Genomic DNA, 27,821 nt, shown 5'->3' on the forward strand with positions numbered 1-27,821 from the left:
AAATAGTGCTCTTCTTATCCACTAAAAGAGCCACATAAAAAATATAAAAGTTGTAGCACTATTCACAATAGCCAAGATACGGAATCAACCTAAGTGCTCATTAACAGATAAACAGATAAAGAAAATGTGGTATATATACACAATGGAATATTATTTCACCATAAAAAGAATGAAATACAGTCATTTGCAACAACATTAATGGAACTGGAAGACATTACGTTAAGTGAAATAAGCCAAGGACACAAAGGCAAATGGCATATGTTCTTACTCATACGTGGGAGCCAAAAAATAGGCTGGGAAGAATAGTGGAGAGGAAGGGATAAAGAAAGGTTGCTTAATGGGTACAAAAATACAGTTAGAAAGAAGGAATATGATCTAGTGTTTGGTAGCACAAACACTTAGGGCGACTTTAGCTGACAATAGTTTATTGTATATTTCAAAATAACTAGAAGAGTAGAATTGGAATGTTCCCAACACAAAGTAATGATAAGTGTTTGAGGTGATGGGTATCCCAACTACCCATATTTGATGATTATACATTGTATGCTTGTATCAAAGTGTCACATATGTTTCAAAACATGTACAACTATAATGTATCCATAAAAATTAAAAATAAATTATTTAAAAATGTAAAGGTAGATTTTCTCACTAAAATTCAAAAACTGCCTTTATGTAAATTACAGAAGAAAATAAATTTTAAATAGGGTGATAAATCCCAAATAATTTATATTTAGTTTGTGAATGTTCAAAGAAAATACACACAGACACACACACACACACACACACACACACACACACACACACACACACAGATGTTTTAACTCAGATATGAGCCCTCTCTATCTGAGTCCAATTTCTCTATCCACCACAAACTTTACACTTTCTTCTGTTAGCCTACTTATATATGCATACACCTAGTTGACCTGTAGAGGCCTGGAGCTGTGGCCTCATTAACACCAGGTGCCCACCAAATCATTTAATGCCTGCATATCTCTAATATATTAGAAGAAGGAGAACTAAGTAGATAAAAGCTCAGGTATCCATAAAATGTAATATCTAAACTAGGACAATGTTGAAAATGAAGAAGGCCACAATGATTACAGTGGGACAATAGAAGGAAACTGGGGCTGTACTGGGCAAACTGAGACATTAGAGTCACCCTGTTAAAAGTCTGTGCTGAGTTCTGAGGTCACACTCTGCTAGTAGCTACAGAGAAACAGCTGAAGGCTTTTCAGTAGTGTTGTTAAATGACCAGAACTTCAGGAAGCTTAGCATAGAAGTGGGTTATGGCTCGATTGCAGCAGAGAGCGACTGAGGCTAGGAAAGCCCATGAACGTTTTTATGACACCAGTGAAGACATAAGGAAAGGCCAAGCCACGATGGCAGCAATAAAAAGAGAAAACCTATATGAGACATTATCTAAAATCACAGTTAAAGCAGTTAAAGAAGATATACAAGTTGTGACACTTGTCCAAGTAGTTATAAACTTTTGAACACATCTCAAGGGACTTGACCAGTAAAGGTCATGCATGGTAGAGCACTTGCCAGCAGGAGAAACCAAGGTGAGGTCAGATTCCAGGGCCAAAGCTGTTTGCTTCATACTCATTTTTTTCATACTTCCTGTTCATCTGAGTGCCAGGATCACAGGTGTGTGCTTCACTCCACGGAGAACTGGAGCCATCCCCATTCTGTTTACTACCATGGAAGGCATAGGTAAGCCAAGAGGTTCTGTCACTAGTGGGGTAATAAAATGCCACCAACAATTGCTCCAGACACCACTTGGTGGCACCAGTACCCTGAAATGATTGAATGCAACCTGCTTATCTTGTTTTTCCATGGGAAACTCATATAAACCTTCAGCCAACCCTCAAGTTCAGTTTTTTCCAGGATTATTCGAGTTTGTCTGAACTGTCACATCCTCCTTTATCGTTATCCATGGAGATTCTGGTAGAAGATGAGAATGTCTTTATTTTAATGATCTCTTATTATTTCAAGTATTCTTTTGAATGTATACACACAGAATTTTGCATAAATATGACCATTTCTTACTGGATTTTTGCCTATATTAGATTCTTCCCTTTTTGTTTAGCTTCCTCACCTACCACCACCACTATTCCCCCAACCCCTTCCAGAAAATCCATCTTAACAACCTGGTATGTATCTGTTCATATTTTTTCCATCATATAACCTTATACAAATGGATAGATAGAAAGACTATAGAGAGACAAATGAATAGATACAAAAGTTGTTTTGGTCATTGATTCATAATGTAGACTCATATGTTCTTCTATACATGTTACTTTTCTATCTCAACAATACCAGGTGGTAATTCTTCAAAGTCAACTGGTATTGCTCCATTTTCTTTTGAGTGGCTATATTATATTCTATGGTATAAATATGCCTTAATTTATTCACCAACAGTCCCTATTGAAGGGCATTCACTTGGTTTTATTTTTGCCACATTAAATAATGCTGCTGTTGTCTATATCCTTATGCACTGGTACGGAGGTAAGTATATATTTTTTTAATTTATGAAATGTTGCCAAATTTACTTTCAAAAAGGTGCTTAAAATTCCCATTTCCCCAGCAACGTATGAAAGTACGCCTTCCCTCACATCTTCACTTGCTATGTACGGTTTTGCTTTTTACTTTTTCTCAGCTTGATGGGTGTAAAATGATAACTTATTATTATTTTACTTTTTGTTTTTCTGACTGTGATTTTTTTTAGCATATTTTCAGGTTATTGGGCTATTTTGATTTGATTCTTCACAGCATTTGCCCAAAGCAGAGATTTTTTTTTAAAAGACCTCTACTTAATAAAGAAGCTAGAAGAATATTGCTAAAATATATTTTAGAAAGTAGACAATAGGATTTATTATAGTCACTAATATCCACATGAAATATCTAACACACACTAAAAGCATTGGAATGCCAGAAAATAATCTTGTAAGTACTATTTAATTTGAAATGTCTCCTCTGAAGACAGAATGTGCCTATTTTTCTCTTCATAAGGAATTGTCTCTTTCATAGTGCTTTACTTCTGATCGGACAATGTACTTTGCTGTGTATGCTTAAGTAGGATTAGGTATTAAATAGAACTAGTTCCATTTATTTGATTGCCATCCCAAATACTTGCTTTAAAAAAGAAAGAAAGAACAAAAAATCTATAGGGAAAGAAATTGTATTTTTAAGCTTCTAAGAAGATTTTATAAACAATAGAGCCCAGAGAACAAAAAAAAAAGCCATAAAATGACTTGACAGTGTCCTTTCAAGTGAACATATGTGAGTTTTATGCATCCATATGTGTTCACATATGCCCTACATATGCACAGCCAGCTGCTAGCCGGCCAGATTGTTCAATATGTATGTTTACTGGAAAACAAGCCCAAAGTGTTTGGTCTCTTTGTTAGAGAAACAGCTCATAATTTCAAGTACACAAATGTCAGTTGTTTCTCATTTCTTTTTCTTCCAAGCCAAATGAGCTGTTGATGCTCAATTTGGCAAGAATCTAACTGAGGCTGACTATCAGCCAGCCACAGGAACCCAGCCCTGAAAGTTTGAGAAATTTTTACAAGAATAAGAAGCTTTTTCCTAATGGCTCCCTAAATCATAGGAAGTTTCCTTACAGCCTCAGCCAGTTCTCTCCCACTCAATATCCCGAAGTATAACCGCTAACATTGTTTGGATACTAATGGATTAAGTTAGGGTGTGAAATGGGAATATTAAGTCCTCCCATACTTTGGCCAAATACTCATTAGAAACCCTCTTAACAGAGAAGAGCCTGAGGGTGTAGAGATTTTATTTGTGATAGCAACCTGAGCTATGAGCCCTGACATCTCTCCTTTTATTTCATTTCTTATGACTGTCTCGCAGCTTAAAATGATGAAGTAACATTTGGACCAATTTCCAATTGAAGATTAAGCCTTTAGATCAATTATATATCTGCTTCCACAATTAAGGTATTAAACCCAATTATCACTGTTATCTCTGCAGCCTGAATATAGGAAGGAAAAGCATGTGGAAGCCGGATAGAGTGAAAGAACTTGTGCTTTGGGGCGAGAGAGTCTGTCCCGTCCTGGATCATTCCCTGACCATATGGCCTTAGGTAAGCAGCTTCACACTTCCAACTTCAGTGTCCTTATCAGCTAGATGAAAATAATTATGCCGATTTCCTAACTTTCTGATGAAAATGAAATGAGAAAACCTACATAAAGAACAATGCACAGTACAGGAGATAGGATAAGTGCTCAATAAATGTAAGTTCTATTCCCCCTTCTTTACATTTTTCTCACTCTAGTCCCTGCAAAAAGAGAGAGACATGAGAACCAGGAATATTTCTTGATCAACGACATAATCCAAAGGTCCCCAGTCCTTTGGCAGGGAGGAAAAGGGCTGAATTAAACAAAGAAAATTCATTTAAAATGTTGGTTTTTCATATCATAAACAGAATCAGAACTGGTAAGTTGTATTTATGTGTGAACAAATTCATAAAAACATACTCATTTATTTAGCACCTACTGTGTCTCTATAACAGTACCTGACATGTACTAGTAGCCACAAATATTTCTTAAATAAATGAATAAAAACCAAGTCATTAGAGCACCATCATAATTTTTTCCTAAGTGTTCAGTTTCCTGGGATTTGTTTGTTGGTGATGAACCCTTGCTTTCCAAGGTGAATGGAAAGGAAGGAAGGTAAGGAAGAACTACGAGTATCGGTTGTCACAGACATATGCAGCCACTGAAGAATAACTAGAATTATCTTATCCACCTTCTGACTTACCAACACAGGCTCCTTCTGTATCTAATCAGTTCTCATTCCTTCTTTCCCTTACTCCATTCAACCTTCACGAAGCTGTCCAACATTTCCTCACAACTGAAAAATACAATTCCTATTGCTGCAGGTGTCCATGTGTTTGGGGCAAAAATGAGCCACTGCTAACAATTTTAAAGAAAGAGAGAACAGCTGTTTGCATCTGGATATGGGGTAAGAAAGAACAGCTGCTGGCAGCTGTGGCAGACAAGAAAGTGAGCAAATGAGCAACTGTTGGTAATTCAGAATCTCATCAGCCGCACAGAATAATTGAAATCCAGAAGAACCATGCAGGGCTCAACTTAACAGCTTTATTGCATCCTGCTCTTCATTAGATCCTGCCTGTCCTCCATTAGAGACATTCCTGTGATAGCTACATGAGGACTCTCAACAGGAATGTCCACCCCAACATCCCTATCCACAACCCTTTGAAGAAGCAACCCAAGAGAGGTAAAATGGCACAGACTTTTCTTCCAGTAAGTCCATACCTATTTTTACACAAAGGAAGACAAGGGAAGGGATATTAACACACAATGGAATGATCACAAGATTGGCCAAAAATAATTCTTTCTGTATTATAAGAAATTATAGCCATTTTAATGATGAACTCACATTTCAGAATTCCAGCAAGCCAGCATAAATATGTGATAAGTATAACTTAGACTTGAAAAAATATATTTTGAAATACTGTCAGTGGTTTCAGTGTCTTTTTTCATGTATATGTAATCCTATGACTGTGTATATATATATACTTACATCCCTCTATTTTTTTTACTTTTAATAAAAAGAAGAGAAAAACATGTTTGCATCATGCATTACAAAATGTGTTTGGTTTCCTTTTGGGCTTCATACTAGTTCTTCTAGTCAACTGGAATTCTAGGATAAATCTAGAATAGATTGGATAGCATAAATTTGAGTGACCCCAAAATATCAGTCCATCTCTCACCTTGCTTAATACAGAAGAAAAACATCTCATTACTCTCATATATAGAATTCCAATTCTTTAGTCACTGAAAGAAATAGTAGAAGAGAAGAAAAAAGAAACCAACCCCAATATTATTTATTGCTGAACTATATACAATTAAATGTCCCCAAATAAAAGAATATTTAATTATATGGCAAGTTACCTGTATTTATAAAGGTGATCATTTTGAAGATGGTAATGGGGAAATACTTGTGACACAACACTTTTGGAGAAGAGTCTGCAAAGATCATTTAGACAGGAAAAGTTGAATGCAAAATGTGCACCACAATTAACATTATGGTTTAAAGGTAGGCATAAGACAATTATGTGAAAGAAATATTTTTAAATGGAGGAAGTCAAAATAAGAGAGCAGAGGGGAAATTTTAAATTTCATTTCTTTTGTTATTTTTCTCATTCTGCTGTTATTATAAAATGTAAACGACCTAAATAATAATTAGATTATTAAGGAAATTACTGATAAAATCCTAAACTGTGAGTAACGTAAGGACAGGGTCCTTCTTTGTTTTTGATCACCTTTTGTTTCCACTGCCAGACACAGTGTCCAGAAATTTAACACATATTTGTTAAATGAAGAAGTAAATGAAATGAGTAAATCCTCTATGTTTTAAAACTACCATTGTAGAAGAAAGAATGAAACCACTTCTACCAATGGCATATATGTGACTGAGAAAATACTTCCTCTACTGAAAGGATCAATTAGAAACATCCCTGAAGTTTTACACTCACAGCATCTTAAAATGGAGACTCCCATGGTGAGATATGTTGCCCAACCAGACCTAATGAACACCCAAATTATGAATAATGAGAGGCAGAGAAACTAGCCAACCTCTGAATGTGTTTTCAACTGTAAGACATGATTCTATGACTTGGATTAAGAGAAGAAAGAGAAAGATTGATTGCCAAAAATTAATTTCACAGCATCTGACTCTGAATTTGCCAACTAGAATGGCCAAGACAAAGTTCTAGTAGTTTTGTGCTCTAGGTGGATAACTTTTGTCAAAGTGAAATTGTTTAGTGTAGCTATTCACAGCTCCCCTCTCAGGTCCAGGGTTTGTTCCCTGATCTGACACTAGAAGAAGTGTTTGAACTTTAAGCAAGTTGGTAAGAACACAGATGCTGTCCACTCTTGATTTTACTGCTCCATATTCCTGCAACAATAGACTCCAAGGTTTAAAGACTTCCATTATGTCAAGAGCTGCCTCTGAATCAACCTTGTCTACTAAACCATTTCCTGGGAAAACTGTGATATACTCATCATTTTGGTATAAACATCTTAATACAAAGTCTGTTTTCCAGATATTTTAAAACTTCCCCAAGCCCTGCTTGCATAAAGTATAAATGTTCCGTGTTAACATAAGGTACGCCTGCATTTTGAGTGCTGAGTAACTCAAGACCCTGACAAACTTGTATGTTATCCAAAATATGTTTGCAGACTTTTCCCTGTTGCCTATAAAATAGCATTAAACGAAGTATCTCACTCCGTAAATAAAACTGTGGAGTATTTAAGTGACTTACACTTCATCATCATCATCACCAAAACTGTAAAGTGTCCTTTCTCTCCAGGGCTGGGATCATAATATACTGGGCATATTCAACAGATATTTGAGTAACCCACTGAGAAGATGCAGTACTAAGTTTTTTTTCTTCTTTCTTTTCTTTGATTCCTCGACAGCAAGAATCATGCCACCTACTAATCTCCAGATATAATTTCTGTATTATAAATGTAATGCTTAATTTTATGTGCTAACTTGACTGGGCCATGGGGTACCCAGATATTTTGTCAAACATTATTTTGGGTGTTTACATGACAGCATTTTTGAGTGAGACTAAAATTTAAATCAGAAGACTGAATAAAGGAAATTAAACTCTATAATGTTGGTGGGACTAATCTAATCAGTTGAAGGCCTGGATAGAACAAAATGGCTAACTCTCCCCCAGGTAAGAGAGCAATCTTCTTACCTGATGACCTGTGAACTGGGCATTGGCTTTTATTCCTGCCTTTGGACTCCAACTGAAACATCAGGTCTTCCTGGGTCTCAAGCCTACAGCCTTTGAATTGGAACTATGCCATCTGCTCTTCTGCTTCTCAGGCCATCAGATTTAGACTGGAACTAATTTGTCAGCTCTCTCAGGTCTCTAGCTTGCTGACTCATCCTGCAGATCCTGGGACTTGCTAGCCTTCCTAATCAATCATGTGAGCCAATTTCTGATCATTTCTTTCTGTATAGGAAATATACACACATATATACACATACAACCTGTTAGTACTGTTTCTCTGGAAATCCTTCACTGACACAATAAGTAAGTCAGCAAATAACATCCAGTCAACTGAAATAATCAAGTAAAACCATTCTGCAATGTATGTATATACGTCAAAACTTTATATTATACATAATAAATACATACAATTTTATATGTCCGTGACATTTTTTTAAAAATTTTGAAAAAAAAAATTCTTTCATAGTTACTTTCAATAATGGCAGAGAAAAGTTGGAAGTGGGCTCCAGATTCCAGGTAGTGGGGTAGAAAAGACTGGGATTAACAAGTGTCTGGTAGGGGCAAAATAAATATTCTATGGATTAGATATTGAGAGAGTTTGTAATGTCCCTACCTTGGGTATTCCTACTGAATGATCCCTAAATTCTAAGTCAGGTGGTGTGAAGGAAAAAGCCTGGATTTTAGTAATGTAGTAGACTGGGGTGAATTGTGTTCTACCATTTCTCACTGGATGATATTGGAAGTATCTTTGAGTCTCACGTCTTCACTTGAACAACAACAATAATGCCCACCCGAAGAATTGTGAAGATTAAATTACATGGCATGCAATAGTCCCAGTCACACCATAAACTGACAAATATAGCTTAATTTCCTTTCCTTCCATACTTAACCATAAGCTCTGGGCAGAGAGTAACCTTATTTTAAGCATCTTTATATTTCCCATAGATCTGTCCCAATTGTAGATCTTTAAGAATATTTGTTAAGCAAAGCAACCAATAAAGCCAGTAAAGTTAGAGCCACTATCCTTTTATTTCTAGCACAGAATTAATGACTCCATCTGTAAAAACAGCCCAGCACTATGCCTTCTAAAGGCATTTTTCAAAATCGTGAATTCATTTTGGATGTCTTGACACATAAGATTTCAGTTAGACATTCAAGTGTATACAGGTCTAGTGCTTAGGAGAACAATCGACACTAGAGATGTGGAGCTGGGAGCCATTGGCACCTAATTGAAATAACAGGAAAGCAATTGTGTAGAGCAAGAAGACTAACAGGTCATGTCAGGATCCTACAAGGTATCAACATTGAAGTCAGCCGCCAAAGGAGCATCCAGAGAAAAAGAAGAAATACAAACAAGTGTGGTGTCACAGTAGTCAAGACACAAGAATTTTTCAAAGGGGGAATGAATGCTCAATAATACCAAATATTGCTGAGAAGTCTAGGAAGATAAAGTCTGAAGGAATGGAGTGGGTAGTCAGGCTCAGTCACTGCTGAAGTCACTTCTAACTGGTCCTTCACCTCTGGTCTCACCTTCAATCCATCTTCCCTGGAATAATTATTTGTCTAAAACACCAGCCTGATCCTATTTTTCTCTTCTTAAAGCTCTCCCACGCTTCTCTGCTTCTCACAAAACCCTAAATTCATAGTATTGTAGGCATAGCCAGCTACAATTTATTTCATTCATAGACTTTCATCTTCCCCGAAATTATATTTTTGCCCAACATTTGCATACACTTCAGTCTCAGCCCTTCTCCTTCCTCTTTATTCTTCGAATTCCATGTGAATGTCGGTTCCTTGCAAATATCCACTGATTCCCTCGAATTTAATCTTTCCTTTTCTGTGCATCATAGGAGTTGGTATATATGTTGAAGATGCTGCATTTGGCAGCACAACACTCAACCTACATGAATAAAGGCAGCTAGCTACCTTGATTAATTCATAGATCTCATATCACTAGTGTAATTATGGGTTAACTTCTCTTTCTCCCTTTTAGATGATAAGAACTTTCTCCCTCTTCAGTGTCATGAACAGAGCTGGAGTCTCTTTCACCTTTATAATCCAATCATAAAGCAAAGCTCCCAGTAAGGCTTGTCTCCTTGTAGAATATTGCAAAGCTAAATAAATCATAACAAATAACAGATAGAGCTTGAAAAACAAGTTTACCTTCTATACGGGCAATGAATGGCCACACATAACTTAAATTGGAGTTCTATTGAAAAGATTCCATTTCTTGTCACATTCTCACTAAAAATTAGTGGGCAAAGTTTAATAGACTTTTCTAATTTTACCAATCACTGGGGAATTCCATTTCACAATTATTTAAAGACTGAGTTTTTAATGGTTCCCAGCTTTACTTCTTGCTGATCTCTTAATAATCTGACTACCTGTAACATTTCCACCAGATATTACAAGAACAGAGCAATAAAATTCAAAGTGACTCCTTATAGAAGCAGTCACCAACACTTGTTAAAGGAAATTTAAATAATAGCTTAAAATATGGCTTCACAATTACCTCTGATTGTTCTCTATAAATTCACCTAATTGAAAATTACAAATATCTAAAAAATTAACTGAGCATACATATTTCAATACATAATGTTTAAATGATTATTTTCTTAAAAACTCCAGAATTTGAAAAATCAGTTTTTCTTGCTCATGAACAAAAACCTTACAAATTTGTCTTCTGAAGAGCCAGCCTTTTGAAGCATTTTATTTCATAATATGTTTGTCACTGAAGCTATATTTAAAGGTATATTATGACCATTATTTATTTTCCTTTGACTTAATATAAGGTAAACATTAACTTTACTTATAGAGTGTTAATAGACTGAAATTTTATGCCAAGCTTTTAAAAACAATTTTTCCTAGAAAATTAGGTCAAATGTTGGGATGTTTTTCCTTAAAATCAACAGGTAAGATTTTAAGGCCATATACATCCTAAAGTATACTTCATGAAATAAATGAGATTTACAGTTTAATTTCTATAACTCATACAATTTTGGATAGAAATATTCCCAGAATAATATAATTTTAATTTCATTGAAAGAAAATTAATTTATAGAGTTGTAGCAAAGATCAAAAGCTAATACAGACAGAGCAGGGGTGGGGAGAGCAAGATGGTGGAATAGAAGCCTACACTGTTTGTCCCCCCGGAAGAGGAGCAAATTTTAACAACTATCAACACACAGAAAAGCACTGTCATAAGAACCAAAAAATAGATGAGCAATCACAGTGCCTGGTTTTACCTTCGTATCACTGAAAAAGACATTGAAGAGGGTCAGAGAGAAAGTCTTCAATTGCTTACACCACCCCTCCCCCATCCCACAGCAGTGGCTGTGTGGTGCAGAGAAAGAATCTGTACACTTGGGGTAGGGAGAGGCAAGTGGTGGGGGTACTTTACAATGAACTCAGTGCTGCCCTGTCACAGTGGAGAGCAAAGCCATGCCAGGCTCAGCCAGCTCCCACGCATGGAAGGAGCATATGGACCAGCCATAGCCAAAAGGGAATTGCCCCTCCCAGAGGTCAAAACTTGAGTTTCTTGATGGGCCTTGCCACCATAGGCCAAAGTGTTCTGGGGTCCTAGATAAACTTGAAAGGCAGTCTGGGACACAAGGACTGCAATTCCTAGTCCTGAACTGGGCTCAGAGTCAGTGAACTAAGATGGCATGTGACCTAGGGAGGCACCAATTGTCATGAGGAGGGCTTGCACCATCCCTCTCCCAACCCCAAGTAGTATATATCATAGCAATGAAGGGAAGAGCCCAGTCCTGGCAGAATTCATCACCTGCTGACTAAAGAGCCCTTGGCCACTGAATAACAGGCAGCAATACCCAGGTATTATGCCATGGGCCCTGGGCTCTGAGATGTGCTGACTTTAGGTGTGACCCAGCACATTCCCTGCTATGGTGGCTATGGTGGCTATGGTGAAAGCCTCCTTCTGTTTGAGAAAAGCATAAGGAAAAAATAAAAGGGACTTTGTCTTGCACCTTATATACCAACTCGAACACTGTAAGATAGAGCAACAAACAGGCTCTTGGGGTCCCCAAGTCAGGGCCTAGCTCTTAGACAGCATTTCTGGATCTTTCGTGGGCCAGAGGGGTGCCTACTGCCCTGAAGAGTGAGTCTCAGGCCTGGCAGCATTCACCATAAGCTAACTGAAAAGCCCTCGGCCTTTGAGTGAACATTGGTGGTGGCCTGGCAGAACCTCCCATGGGCTGTGGTGGGAATCTCCCTGAGCCACAGGGAGATGCTCCTCTGCCTGTATAAAGGGAAGGAAGAGTGAGGGCTTTGTATTGAGGTTTTACTGTCTGCTTAGCAGCAGTAAAACCGAACATCAGGCAAATTTCTAAGGTTTCTGAGAGCCAATTTCTGGCTCTCAGACAGCATCTCTGGACCCACCAAGAGTCTAGGGAAGCTCACTGCCCTGAAGGGAAGGACACCAACCTGGCTGGCTTTGCCACTTGCTTATTGTAAGCCTGTAGGGCCTTCAGTGAACATAGGTGATAGCCGGATAGTGGTTTGTGGCTCAGCACAGAGGGAAAGACTCCATTTGTTTGGGAGAAAGTAAGGGAAAAGAACAAGAGTCTCTGCCTAGTAATCCAGAGACCTCTTATGGATCTTATCCGAGACTACCAAAGTGGCACCTCTATGTGTCTCCAAAAACCATACATTACTGGGCTTGAGGCCTAAGTCCTTTCAAATATCTGGAAAGCCTTCTCAAGAAGAGTGGACACAAACAAGCCCAGGAGGTGAAAACTACAATAAATACCTTACTCTTCAATGTCCAAACAATGACAAATATATACAAGCATTAAGATTATTCAGGAAAACATGACCCTACCAAACTAAATAAGGCACCAGGGGCTGATCCTGGAGAAATAGAGATATAGATACGTGACCTTTCATACAGACAATTCAAAATTGTTCTTTTGGGCAAACTCAAAGAAATTCAAGATAATACAGAGAAAGAATTCAGAATTCTATCAGATAAATTTAACAAAGAGATTACACCAATTAAAAAGGATCAAGCAGAAATTCTACAGTTGAAAATGCAATTGACATACTAAAGAATGCATCAGAGTCTCTTAATAGCACAACTGATCAAGCAGAAGAAAGAATTAGTGAGCTTGAATACAGGCTATTTGAAAATACACAATCAGGGGAGACCAAAGAAAAAAAGAATAAAAGAGAATGAAGCACACCTACAAAATCTAGAAAATAGCTTCAGGAGGGAAAATATGAGTTATTGGCCTTAAAAAGGAAGTTGAGAAAGAGATATTGGTAGAAAGTTTATTCAAAGAGATAATATTAGAGAATTCCCTAAATCTAAAGAAAGATATGAATATTAAAATATAAAAAAAGTTATAGAACACCAAGCACATTTAACCCAAATAAGACTACCTCAGGTATTTAATAATAAAACTCCCAAAGGTCAAGGATAAAGAAAGGATTCTAAAACAGCAAGAGAAAAGAAACAGATAACATATAATAGAGCTCCAATAAGTTTGGTAGCAACTTTTCACTGGAAGCCTTACAGTCCAAGAGAGAGTGGCATGACATATTTAAAGTGCTGAAGGCAAAAAAAAAACCAAAAAAAAACACACTTTTATCTTAGAATACCATATCCAGTGAAAATATTCTTCAAGCAAGAAGGAGAAATAAGGACCTTCCCAGACAAACAAAAACTGGAGGATTTCATCAACACCAGATCTATCATACAAGACATGCTAAAGGGAGTTCTTCAATCTGAAAGAAAAGGATGTTAATGAGCAAGAAGGAATCACCTGAAGGTACAAAACTCACTAGTAATAGTAAGCATACAGAAAAACACAGAATATTATAATACCATAATTGTGGTGTGTAAACTACTCTTATCTTAAATATAAAGGCTAAATGATGAAACAATAAAATAACAACTACAACAACTTTTCAAGACATAGACAGTACAATAAGTCATAAAGATAAGCCACAAAAAGTTAAACAGCTGGGGGACAAAGTTAAAGTGTAGAGTTTTTATTAGTTTTCTTTTTGCATATTTGTTTATCCAATGAATATTGTCATCAGTTTAAAACAATGGGTTATAAGATGGTAACCTCAAATAAAAAAGCATACAATAGATACACACAAAACACACACGCAAAAACTTAAATTATACTACCAGAGAAAATCACGTTCACTAAAAGGAAAGCAGGAAAGAAGGAAAAGAAGAAGAAAAGACCAGAAAACAGATAACAAAATAGCAGAAGTAAGTCTTTACTTATCCATAATAATATTCAATGTAAATGACTAAACTTTTCAATCAAAAGGTCGCTGAATGGTTGTAAAACAAGGCCCAAGAATCTGTTGCTTACAAGAAAACACACTTCGTCCAAAAGATATACATAGACTGAAAATAAAGGGATGGAAAAAGATATTCCGTCTCACTAGAAACCAAAAAAGAGCAAGAGTAACTACATTTATATCAGACAAAATAGATTTCAAGACAAAAACTGTAAGAAGAGACAAAGGTCATTATATAATAATAAAGGGGCAAATGTAGCAAGAGGGTATAATGATTGCAAATATATACGCAGCCAATACTGGAGCACGCAGATACATAAAGCAAATATTATTAGAGCTAAAGAGAGAGGTAGACCTAAATACAACAACACCTGGAAACTTCAACATCCCACTTTCAGCATTGGACAGATCTCCCAGACAGAAAATCAACAAAGAAACATCAAATTTAATCTGCACTATAGAGCAAATAAATCTAATAGATATATAGAACATTTTATCCAAAACCTGCAGAATACACATTCTTCGCCTCAGCATGTGAATCATTCTCAAGGATAGACCATATGTTAGGTCACAAAACAAGTCTTAAAGCATTCAAAAACTTGAAATAATATTATGCATCTTCTGTGACCACAATGAAATAAAACTAGAAATCAGTAACAAAGAGGAATTTTGTAACTACACAAACACGTGGAAATTAAACAATATGCTCCTGAATGACCAAAGGGTCAATGAAGAAATTAAGAAGGAAATTGAAGGCTAGTGTAGTGGCTCACATCTATAATTCCAGTACTTTGGGAAGCCAAGATGGGAAAATCACTTGAGCCCAGGAGTTTGAGACCAGCCTGGGTGACACAACAAGATCTTGTCTCTACAAATAACAAAAGAAAAAATTAGGTGGGCATGGTGGCATATGCCTGTGATCCCAGCTACTTGGGAGGCTGAGGTGGGAGGATCACTTGAGCCCAGAAATTTAAAGATGCAGCAAGCCATGATCGTGCCACTACACTCCAGCCTCAGTGACAGAGTGAGACCCCATCAAAAAAATAAGAAGAAAAATTTCTTGAAACAGATGATAATGGAAACACAACACACCAAAATCTGTGGGATACAGCAAAAGCAGTACTAGGACGGAAGTGTATAGCTGTAAGTGTCTACCCTGATAAAGAAGAGAAACTTCAAATGAATAACCTAAAAAGTATGCTAAGAAACTAGAAAAGCAAGAGTAAACTGAACCCAAAATTAGTAGAAGAGGAGAAATAATAAATAAATAAATAAATAATAAATATCAGAGAAAAAATAAATGAATTTGAAATGAAACAAAAATAATACAAAAGAACAACTAACAAAAAGTTGGTTTTTTAAAAAGATAAACAAAATTGACAAAGTTTTAGCTAGACTAACAAAGAAAAAAAATGGGAGAAGATTCAAATAAAATCAGAGATGAAAAAGGAGGCACTAAAACTGATACCACACACATTCAGAGGATCATTAGTATATACTATGAGCAACTATATGCCAATAAACTGGAAAATTTAGAAGAAATAGGTAAACTCCTAGACACATACAGCCTACCAAGATTGAAATATGAAGAAATCCAAAACCTGAACAGATGAATAACAAGAAAAGAGACCAAGTCATAATAAAAAGTCTCCCCGTAAAGGAAAGGGTAGGACCGAAAGGCTTTATTGCTGAATTCCACCAGACATTTAAAGAACTAATACCAATCCTACTCAACTATTCCATGAAATAGAGGAGGACAGAATACCTCTAAACTCATTATATGAGGCCAAAACTAGACAAAGACACATTATTCAGCATAGTACTGGAACTCTTAGCTAGATAAATCAGAAGTAAAGAGCATTCAAATTGGAAAGGAAGAAAAAACTACACACAAATCAAACCCACAAATTATTCTTGTTTGCAGATGATATGATCTTATATTTGGAAAAATCTAAAGAATCCCCCAAGGAACCTCAAAAATCTACCAAAACCTAAGGAATCCACCAAAAAACTATTAGAACTGATAGGCAAATTCTGTAAAGTTGCAGCATACAAAATCATCATACAAAAATCAGTAGCATTTCTATATGCCAGCACAGAAAATAAATGCTTGAGGGGATGAATACTCCCTTTTTCCATGATGTTATTATACCCATTGCATGTCTGTATCAAAATATCTCATGTACCCCCTAAATTCATGTGCCTACTATGAACCCACAAAATTAATTTTAAAAAGCTAATACAGTACAACCAAGATGTGCAAAGGATACAGAGTCTTTATTTTCTTATTCTTATAAACTCAATCTCTTCCAGATTAAATAACCTGTCTGGTAAATGTTCAGCATTTCAGACTTCCTTCCTCTCTCTTGCTTCTACCAAATATGTCATCTTGGTGTACATGCACTGATGCACCTTCATGGTGGCAAGGGTGGGGGGCATCTGGGATGTCAGTCACCATCTGAGCTCTGGCTGCTTCCGGCCTAGGATAACAGTCTAGTTCATGAAGTGGTATCTGCTAAAGTAAAACTAGACCTGTCTGTCTTTGGAGATATGCTGGCATTCACTGCTGAGGTCAATAGCAGCAGCCAGTTCTCTCTGATCTTGAACTCTTAGATCTCCCACTGTGCTCTTTCTCTAGTCTCCAGGCCTCTATACAATCTAACCCTACCATCTTACCTCTCAGACCTCTTTCCTGTCATTCATCGCCATGCCCAATCTGCCTCCTTGCTGTTCCACCTCCTGACCCCATCGCTGTTTCTTGAACACACCTAGAATGCTCCCATCTCAAGGCCTTTGTACAGCTATTCCTCTCTCTGAGAGTAATGGCTTGCTCCCTTGCTATATTGGAATCTTTGTTCTTTCTTTGTGACACATTCCCTGACTATCTTATTTAAAACTGAACATCACTCCAGAGCTCCCATATTGCCTTCCTTGCTTTATTTACTTCTTTTTTTTTCCTTTTCTTTTCTTTTTTTCTATTTTTGAGACCGAGTCTTGTTCTGTCGCCCAGGCTGGAGTACAGTGGCACGATATCTCGGCTCACTGCAACCTCCATCTCCCAGGCTCAAGTGATTCTCCTGCCTCAGCCTTTCAAGTGGCTGGGACTACAGGTGCAAGCCACTGCATCCAGCTAATTCTTGTTATTTTTTTGTAGAGACAAGGTTTCACCACATTCCCAGGCTGGTCTCGAACTCCTGAGCTCAGATGATCCGCATGCCTTGGTCTCGCAAAATGTTGGTATTACAGGCGTAAGCCAACACACATGGCCCTATTTACTTCTTTAGTCCATTAGATTAGATATCACTTGCCTGAAAAATCAGGTTAGCCATTGTTTCAAATGGGCTACTTATCGTCTAATATTTCAAATGTCTTATTTATTTGCATTATTTATTGTTTGTCTCTCTCCTCAAGAATGTAGGCTCATTGTAGATATTAGGGTTGGTAAATAGTGCAGAGGACTCAGAATTATTGTGGTGTTTGCTCCAAGACCTTGGCATTGAATGAAGTGCAACAGAGGTCTAAAATAAGGTCGAGCAGTGAATGGTACAATAAATGAAAGGATTTAAAGTTGGAGGGAGTCAGCAACAGACTTCCCCCATCCATTCATGTTCTCAATCTTTTAGATTTCCATATTTTCCCTCTTATCAGTCTCTACTGGCTTTCATTTTAAAATTCCAAAGGTGCTAAAAACTGACAAAGATGTATATTTTTGGTCAAAAATGTATGAAGTGCCTACTAAAATTTTTGCACTAGTGAAGGTAACACTAGCTGCTATAACAAAAGTACTCCAACTATATAGAAGTTTATTTCTTGCTGAGACTACCAATCCCATGTGATGTACCCAGCTGGCAAATGGGTTTTTCTACACAGGGATTTAAGGACCCAGACATCCTCCATCTTATGGTTCCACCCTCGCTATCAATTACTCAGCATCCATGTGTGAGGGAAAAGGGAAGGTGGGACAAATATAACAGATGTTCAACCACCTTGACCACACACATCACTTTTTCTCACATGCCATTGGTCAGAACTAGATCACAGCACAACTGGATGCAAAGAGCCAAGGAAAATGTAGTTCTTGCCTGGGTTTCTGTTTTCCTGTGACGGTTCTCTACCACGGAAGGAAAAGCATAGAACTTGCTGGACAGTGAGCTTCCTCTCTCATGCCTGCCATATGCCGTACAAGCATTCTCACATTCATCACTTCATTTATTATTAGAGCACCCTTAGAAGGTATTATTATCACCCATTATAGCAACATTACACAAAACAAGAGACTGACACTCAAACAGGCAAACTGACTTCCACAGGCCTTAGAACACTACTTTCTTTGTGGAGATTTGTGTTTTTAATACAGGCTTTATTGCCATATAATTCACATACCATACAATTCACTGAATTAAAGTGTACAATTCCATGGTTTTTAGTATATTCACAGAGTGCAACCATCACCATGATCAATTTTAGAACATTTTTATTGTCCCCAAGAGAAACCTTGTACTCATTTTACCACCTATCCTCTCTACCTCCTTGTAGCCCTAAGCAATCACTCGTCTACTTTCTGTCTCTATAGATTTGCCTATCCTGGATATTAAATATAAATGAGATCTTATGACTTGTGGCCTCTTGTGGCTGGCTTCTTTCACTTAGCATAATGCTCTCAAAGTTCATTCATTCTTTAGCGTGTATCAGTACTTCATTTATTTTTATTGCCTAATAATATTCTACACTTTGTTTACCCATTTTTGGCTATTAGGAATAATGCCACTAGGAACATTTGTGAAAAAGTGGCTGTGCCAGTTTACAATCCCACCAACAGCGTACGAGAGTGTTAATTTCTCCACACCCTCTCCAATATTTATTATTATCTGTCTTTTTCATTTTGGCAAAATTTACATTTTGAAAGATGACTGTTTCTGGCAAATTCCAGGCTTAGAAATTATGGTTCAGTTACCCCAGTAAGAATCTAGACAAGGAGTGGCAGGAAAATGTTTAAAGGATGGTTTGTCTTTTATACTCTTTCTTCCAGATACACCTGCCCTAATCTGCTGGTTTTACTTCATATTCCAGATTTTTCCTGATCATCCTTTTCTTGATACTCCACGATAGATACTGGGGTGCAGAAGTTTTGAGCCATTTGTTTTGACCCAACCATTTTGGCTCTGTGGTTGTTCTGACCTGAGAATCTTTTGACTCCTGGGTTTAAGAGTAGAAACCACTGCATCAGAATTATACTTAGATGGATAAATACTCATTTAAAAAATACTTTTAGTTCTAATTTCTATTAAGCTACTTTAATTTCTTGATAAAGTTTTTGTATTCCAAGGCACTAAAACATTTCTAATTTTTTTTCCATTTTGACTTAATTTACTGAAATTCTTTTCATTGGAATCAATTATTTTCCACATAAGGTTTAAATAAAAATGTTTTCAATGTGGGGATTTTTTTGGTAGTGTTCATATTAAATTTTTACTGATTATAGTTTCTGCAATTACAAATTTTCTGTTATGGTCATTATTTGTACCAAATTCAATTGTCTTGAGTCAAATTATTCATATTAAACTTAGTAAAAAAGATTGGATTTTTCCGTCAATTTGAAGGCAATCATAAATTTTAACATGTTCCAATTTAGCTGTTCACAGTTTTATTTAGTATTGATTACTTCTCCCAAGTCTAATTTTTTCCTTTTCAATACTTGCATGTTTCAAGACAAGCATCAGCATAATTCTTCAGTCAGGTTTTCCTCTCAAACGTATGTTACCATGTGTTCTTTTAACTGTTGTCATTGTCTTTTGTGCTGATCATTTCTACCAATAATATTCGGTATGAATTGGATAAAGGACTAATTATTGATTTTTTTTTTCCTATTTAGCTAATTCATAAGAAAACTGTATGGTTTCCCCCGGCTGTGTCACTATTATTCTGCTGTCTGAAATTTCTCTGTATTGATGACCTAATTCTTCAACATATTTCCAATCAATTTGTGTGTTTAGTACTAACTGCCCATGTGCATAACAGGGCAAAAAGCAAATGATGGGATCAGAACATTCTTGGGAAGTCAGCCAGAGAAAGATAAACATCACATATTCTCGCTCATATCAGAGAACTAAAAATAAAAAAAACTGGAAAGTTGGGGACCTAATTCTAATAAATTTCAGCATTTGGCTATTAAAGAATGTATATACTTGGGGTCAAATGTTCCTGATTCAAGATATGCTAGGCATTAAAATAACCCAGTGTTACAAAATTAATCTGGTCAATCTGTTCTATACCCAACTAATTGTTAGAATTAACTGAGGTACTTCTTTTAAACATACACGTTCCTAATTTACCCCTTTCCATATCTGTCTGTCCCTGGCTAGCAAGCTGTCACTTTATAGGCTCCTAGCATCTGTAACATTTTTAAAGTTCCTTCAGTAATTCTAATGTCTATCCACAAAGGTTTGTGAGCCTCCTGGACTAAGCCATACTAGTAGGAGGCTGTTCACATGGATCATGCATATGACCGAATCATCAGGTAATCTGATGGAGTGGGTATGAATGTCAGTCTATAATTCAACACAGGAAAGAAATGGAACTTTATTTTCTGTGATTCAACTTATTTTCTACTTTTGAGATGCCCATCTACCACAGAGAGGAGAATAAGTCCAAGTTAGCCCAAGGTGTCCTTGTTTTGTCCCAGGATGGGTATGAAGTAGAGAGATAGAGAGGCAGTTTTAGTGACAAGGCATTTCAAGTGGAGGGCTGTTGTGTCACCTGCAGAAGCAGATGACATAACCCACCCAAACCCATGCAGTTTGGATGCCAATACTGATGATGCCACACACATACATCAAAAGAGTATAAAAATGTTTATTACTTACATAATTGAAGTATCTGGGGACAACAGGGCAGGCCTCTCAAGAAAGTCTGAAATTAAAGAGCAAAGAAAGGAAACTGGCCTTGGTTTTTATGATAGATAAGGAGTGGGGCGGGGGACAAGAGTTCCTACAGGGCAGGCGATTGTGGTTTGGCCGGTACCAAAATTGAAAGCACAAGGCTTTCTTATCAGCTCGTCCAGATGTGGGGCAGAAGGGGAGGAGAGAGAGATGAAGCTTAAAAGCTGTGAGCCGTTGAATATTAAATTATGGAGTCACACGCTTCATCACAAGGGCAAATGCCCTTGATTTTATTTGTCCACACAGAAATTCTCTGAAGAAACCAGAAACCTGACTGATCCTAGGTCTTTCATAGTAATTATTATGGTGGTTAGAGTTATGAATTAATTACAAAGTCCCAAGAACTGCTGTGCTTTATGTGTATATTTCATTTAATCTTGACTGTAATCTTATGAGACAAGTACTATCATAATTCCACTTAATAGATGAGGGAAGTGAGGCACAGAGGTAAAACATCTGCCCCAGCTGGTAAGAGGCAGAGCTGGGATTCCAACTCAGGCTGTCTGGTTCAGATTCTATACTCTAACCTTTGCATTACACCACTGTTTCCTATCTTCTTGGTCCTTCTCATCCTATCACTACATAATATAACTGAGCTGCTTTGGTGCATGGTACGTTCTTTGAGATGGTCTCTACTTCTTTTTACTTGGGACTCTAATTCTGGAGGCAAGGCTCAGGGCCCTACTCTCCAGAAACAGACTGGCCAGCATTCTAGAATAAATCAAGTGATACTTTCCAGTTGAGTAATTTAAGACAATTTCATAAAGAAAATATAGAAAGAGTTTTGGAAAAGCAACAAGAGATGAGATCGGGAGCCATCACCACCCTACACCGCAACCTGAATGAATGAAGGGAGGAAGTGGCCCAGGAACTGAGAAAGTGAGCTGTGTGGAGAGTGCCCTCTCAGAGGAGCTGTGGCTTTCTGAGGAAGAGCATAGCTGTGAAGGCCTGGGAGACATACCCTGACCTGACTTTCTTCTTGTTCTCCAGATCTCTTGCCGGTGACTTCTACTGGCCAAACCCAATAGAAAGATGGAGGATCAGAGAATTGTTTACGCAGTTTATATGCATCAGCTCTCCTGAGGCACCAGGTGGGGTGAAGGACAGAAAGTATCCTGGGGAAGTAAAATGGAAAATGTCCATTGTAGGCTTATCAATATCTATGCTTTTATCCATCCACCCTCCTCCTCTTTTTTCTATCTCCAGTCCAGGTAAACACACACACATGCACACACAGACACACACACACATTTGGACAGGAAGCTGGTAGGGTCAGGGAGCTCTTTCTCTCTCTTTACCCCCAGGCCCTCTTTTGTCCATTTGTTAAGAGCCTACTCAACTGCAAATTCAAAGTAGCTCCCATATATTGGCTTAAACACAAGATTGTGTCACATGACCACCCAGGACTAGATGAGTATGTGCCCAGCAAGTAGTTTTAGCTGGTATAATTGGAATTCTCCTCAAAAGGACAGAGGAAATATATATTAGGTAGGCAGCTATCAGTGCTTGGCATTCTTGCTATTTTATCTATATGAGAAATCCCCTCTGTTCCCTTAACTGCTCAGGCCTTTGGAAATCAAACCCAGAAGGAGACTTACAAGCTTTCTGATATATGATATATATATATCAGAGATATGATATATATATTTCAGATATATATGATATATATGATATATATTTCAGATATATATGATATATATGATATATATCTCAGATATATATGATATATATGATATATATCTCAGATATATATGATATATATGATATATATCTCAGATATATATGATATATGATATATATCTCAGATATATATATTATATATATGTATCTCGTTGATGTAGAGTTGAATACATGACTGTGTAGCTAGTCCCTATGTCTCAGAGCTTCTTCCAACTTGGTATGACTATTTGATCATCTCACCAACAGATTGGTGCATAAGTGATGTGTGCCCCTTTGGTCTGGGCCTTAAGACACTGGACATATGCTTCTGACAACTTCTTCCCCTTTTTACAGTTTAAAAGCTATCTATGATCAGCTTTGGCTATGCCGTATGGAATAATAAACCAACAAGGTAACGTATCACTAAATGTCCTCATGGATGAAAGACATGCCCAAATCTGGATTGTTAAACCCAGCACTATTATGAGAAAGGCATAAGAACTTCTTTGTTCTGTAAGCAACTGCCATTTAGGGTCCCTTTGTTATATTATTTGTCCTATCTAATACAGCTTCTGTCCCAAATACGCTTTTCCAGGATGGTAAGTGCCTTATGCAAAGCTGTGCTGAGTTTATTTGTAATATTTTCCCCAAGCTCCACAAAGTCAGTGGTTGTGAATTCTTGCTTCTCATGTCTACTTGACATTTCCTATTTTCTGAGAATTTTCTTCCTTCTTCAAGCACTGGTTCCAGCCCTCTCACCCCCATCCATAAAGTTCAGATGGACATAGAGGGATTGTTCTTGTGAATTATCACTATTGTTTGGGAAATCTAGATTTTATCAACAATGAAGATGAACAATTAGGAATTAGGTCATGTGCAAGAGGGATATGGGGGAACAGCCAAAGGAGACTATGACACGCAAAGGCCACAGTGGAAAATTTTCACCACCTTTTCTGTAGATCAGTGGGGAGCTTGATTTGTCATTTAACCAAATCTTGATTTGTTCTCAAGACTATACCACTCACTCAAGACTATACCACTCACTCAAGACTATACCACTCAAGTGGTATAGTCTCAGGTTCATTGGTGATGACAGCTATCAGGGCTTTTTCAAAGTAATTATACCTCCCTTTCCTGTCTTTCTCATGAAATTTTGCCAAATAATTGAATTTTAATGATTTCTCAAGTGAGGGTGCAGAAAAAAATTAAAATGTTACAGAGAATACAATGAATGATTGTCAAGGTAAGTACTGACAGGTGATAGGGTTTGGCTGTGTGTCCCCACTCAAATCTCATCTTGAACTGTACTCCCATAATTCCCACATGTTGTCAGAGGAACCCAGTGGGTGGTAGTTGAATCATGAAGTCAGGTCTTTCCCATGCTGTTCTCACTATAGTGAATAAGTCTCATGAGATCTGATGATTTTATAAGGTGGAGTTTCCCTGAACAAGCACTCTCTTTGCCTGCCACCATCCATGTAAGACGTGACTTGCTCCTCCTTGTCTTCTGCCATGATTGTGAGGCCTCTCCAGCCATGTGGAACTGTAAGTCCATTAAACCTCATCTTTTTCCCAGTCTCAGGTATGTCTTTATCAGCAGCATGAACACAGACTAATATAACAGGAGAATAATCAGAATGCCCTGGACAATGCCTGGATAAGACTCTGCCTGATCTGGGATTATGCCAGAAAATAAATCCCATTTTCTCCCTGAGTTTACAATGAATGGAGGCTTGACATCAATGCGTTTGTGTAATACTTGTCCATCTTCCTGATTTTCCCAGAGGAATGAAACTATGCAAAGAAACTTAAAGAATAAAAATTTGGGCTAAAAAATAGGATAAAAGACAAAGAAAGATATGATGGTCTGTGACTCTTAAGGTTCATGTGTCTTGAGCTAAAAGTCTTGTATAGAGGTTATCCACATCTAGTAGCCTGCTGATTATTCCAAAGATTTTGAGAATGTTAACACCTTCATGATGTTATCTTCTGGAGGATTCCAAAGCAGTCTCAGTTTTAGATCTCCTTTGACATATAAGTCCAGGAAATTGATATGTCTTTTTAACTGGGAGACAGAGATTCAAGAGTTGATTCCCTGGAATTTTACTGCAATGTTTGTGGGTTAACAATAGTAGACATCATTCTTTCCAATGAAGTTTGAGGACAGTCTTATGTTGGTGTTATTTTCTGTAAACCAAGACTTAAAGCTGAAGGTCATGTAGGAATTCCTGTAGTTTACCATTGGGAAAAGCTGCTTGGACCTATTAATTATAAATTTCTGCATACTGAATTAACCTCCTACAATCGTTTGCCATATTGGACTGTAAAAGTGCAGTCAAGAACAGGAGGTGAGATCATTAGATGCATTGGGCATTCAGTGACCAGTTCATATGGTGATAAGTCTATGAACTCCTGTTAGAGTGACCCTAATGGCCAGGAGAGCCAAGGGCAAAGCCTTCAGCTATGGCAGCTAAAGTTCCTCAGATAGTTTTACATGTTTCAGCTGGAACCTGTATCACTAAGCAAATTGGTGAGTATTGCCAAGTGGAAAACACAAAGTCTAAAACTATCTTTGCTACTATCAAAGCAGCTTCTTTATGAAAATGAGAGGTTTCTAGCCAAACAGAAAACAGAGACATAGTAGTAAGGACACATTCATAACCACATAAGGTGAGTAATGAAATGAAATCCACTTTCAGATTCAAGTTCAAAAGGGGGTCTAAAGTTTTGGCTTGTGTCCATGTCCCAGCTTTATAATTTCCCCGAAATGGCAGGTTTGACAGACGGGAAATGCACCAAAGATGTGCTCTACAATCCTATTGAAGTATCTCCACCAACCCTTATTTATTATAGTTTTTAAATTTTCCTTTCCATGACGGGTGCATATAACATCTTTTGGGAGGCCCATTTCAGCATCCTGAGCAAACCAAGAGACCATATTGGTGCCATCACAGCTAACTGAGATGGGAAAACAATTTTATCTTTTCCATTCACTTCTTCGGAACCAAGTGTTTGATACTGGAGTCAATTCAAGACCAGATGCCAATAGTCAGGAGTTACTTTTGGCTTTGAATCTTGGACAGCCTGGAAGTGTTAAAGCAGCTCGTTTAGTACTGCATAGTAATCTGCTCAAGCATTAGCCTTTGTTTCTTGAGTCTGCTTTTTACTATGGACTCAACCTTAATATAGCCAATTCCTTTGGAAGAAACAAGGCATCTAATAGGATTTTTATGTGACTGCCATGTTTAATGGGAATACCAGATGCAGTTAAGAAACCTCATTGTTCCCAAAGCATACCAAGATTCATGAACCACCCCAAAAGCATATTTGCTATCTGTATAGACGTTTGCTCTCTTATATCTACCTAACAGGCAGGCTGAAGTAAGTGCTACAATTATAGCAACTTACAGAGATTTGGCCTCTTTGGAAGGATAATATCAAAGTAAGTCTGAATGGGTTTTGATTACATGTGCTTGATAGCCTCCTTGTTCAGTTCTCGAATAGACTCCATCCATAAACACTTCTAAATCTGGGTTGTCTAAAAGAATTTTAAAGAGATCAGAGTAAGGCCAGAAAAACTGTTGCCTAAGTACATGGCAGTAATGAGATTCTCTCTCCTATGGGAGAGAGAGAAAGCTTGGGGGTTTTAGGGGATACAGAGATGAATAGAAATATGTATGGATGAAAAGAGAAAAATTTCTCAGGTTAATCTAGAAGCAAAGAAGCATTGGGTGTTTTCATTATGAGTAAAGTCTGAATGATATGAGGGACCATAAGGTTAAGGTGGAGATCTTAGGACTAGGTCAGCAGAAGCCTCATTTAACTCTGCTGTTGTTGCCACTACACACACAGAGCTAGGCTTCTGCCATCAGCAAAGTCAGAGGTTATTATAAATGTCAGATGTCTGATACTTATTGTACTGTTAGGTTAGAACCGCAGAAGCTTCTTCATATCTTTCATGTGCAAAGAGAAAGAAAGGTCTACGGTAACTGGGAATCCTAAGCATAGGCACTTTTGAAGGATATTTTTTAAGTTACAGAAGGCTCTAGTGAGTCTGGCCCAGATAAAAGCTCAGATACTGGGAAATCAATCTATGCCAAGATCAAATAATTTTCTTCCATGAATTTTCAGAAAAAGGCTCTCTACCTCACATTTAAGAGTGGCACCCATTTGCAAAGTAGGTCTTTCTACAACAGATCCTACAGAGTGAAATCACTACACAGAAAAATATGTTGACCAGTAAGAGGAATATTTGAGATTCCCACCACTGAAAAGTTTGGTTGCTCCAAGGAAAGAATGATGGAAAGTTGGCAAGGTTTATGGTAGACTGTGCAGTCCTGGCAGCAACTGAAAAAGGAACTTGCTAGGTTTTTTTGCAATTGCTTGAAAAGTTCTCCCTTTTGTTTTAAGGGCAATTGTGGACAAACCAGAGGACCCACTTACTCAAAAAGGGTCAATCTATCACACAAAATTTGCTCATCTTTTAAGATTCTCCCTTGCAAGTGAAAGTGCAGCAAGTGTTTTCCCAACATCCTTTTTCTTATGTGCCTTTTTCACAGTGTCTTTGTCTAGACTAGCTATAGAGATGTTCCGTTTATTGGGTTTATCTAATAGTTTAATCTGAAGACCTATTAATTTGGTCTGTACATTTTTTTCTGAGTCAAAGTATTTTCACAGTGCTCATCAAGCTCTTGTAATTCAGAGATGTGGCAGCCTGCATTCTATCTTGTTTTCTAACTAAACCTGTTACCTCAGGTTTAAGACCATCAATAAAGAAGGTGGTTAGGGCAGTTGTCATGTCTTCACTCTTATTGATGACATAGTATTCTGAGAGGTGGTAATTAAGCTGTCTCTGAAATCAGGAATGAATCTATTTTTGCCCTTCTTACCTAACTGGATTTTTTCAGGGAATCTTACACTATAAATTCCTAAGACAACATTTAAATTCTGTCTTTCCTTAGGAGGGATTGGAAAGTCCTTAGCTACATTATAAAAATCTTGACCATTTCCATTTCTATTGAAATATATTACAAAGGATATTCTCCAGTAAGAGGGCTATATTTAGCAAGAGGCAGTAGAGGATAAGAAAGGAGGTTGAGAGAAGGTACAGGGGAGGGAGAAAGTTGAAATACAGGAGACTAGGAGGAAAG

At 37.4% G+C, this 27,821-nt stretch overlaps 1 protein-coding gene across 4 annotated transcripts in view; it reads right to left on the bottom strand.

Moving 5' to 3' along the window:
• TSPAN8 (tetraspanin 8) overlaps positions 1 to 27,821 on the bottom strand; it is a 291,505-nt gene that overhangs the window by 94,456 nt on the left and 169,228 nt on the right. The window contains exon 1 of one of the 4 annotated variants that reach the window (XM_054445128.1): positions 20,938 to 20,986. The exons of the other annotated variants lie outside the window; for them this stretch is intronic. The gene's annotated coding sequence lies outside the window, so the exon portion shown is untranslated. Of the gene's footprint in view, positions 1 to 20,937; positions 20,987 to 27,821 lie in introns of those variants that run through there. 4 annotated transcript variants of the gene reach the window in all.

The sequence above is a fragment of the Pongo pygmaeus genome, chromosome 10, assembly GCF_028885625.2.
Source record: "Pongo pygmaeus isolate AG05252 chromosome 10, NHGRI_mPonPyg2-v2.0_pri, whole genome shotgun sequence".
NCBI lineage: Eukaryota > Metazoa > Chordata > Mammalia > Primates > Hominidae > Pongo > Pongo pygmaeus.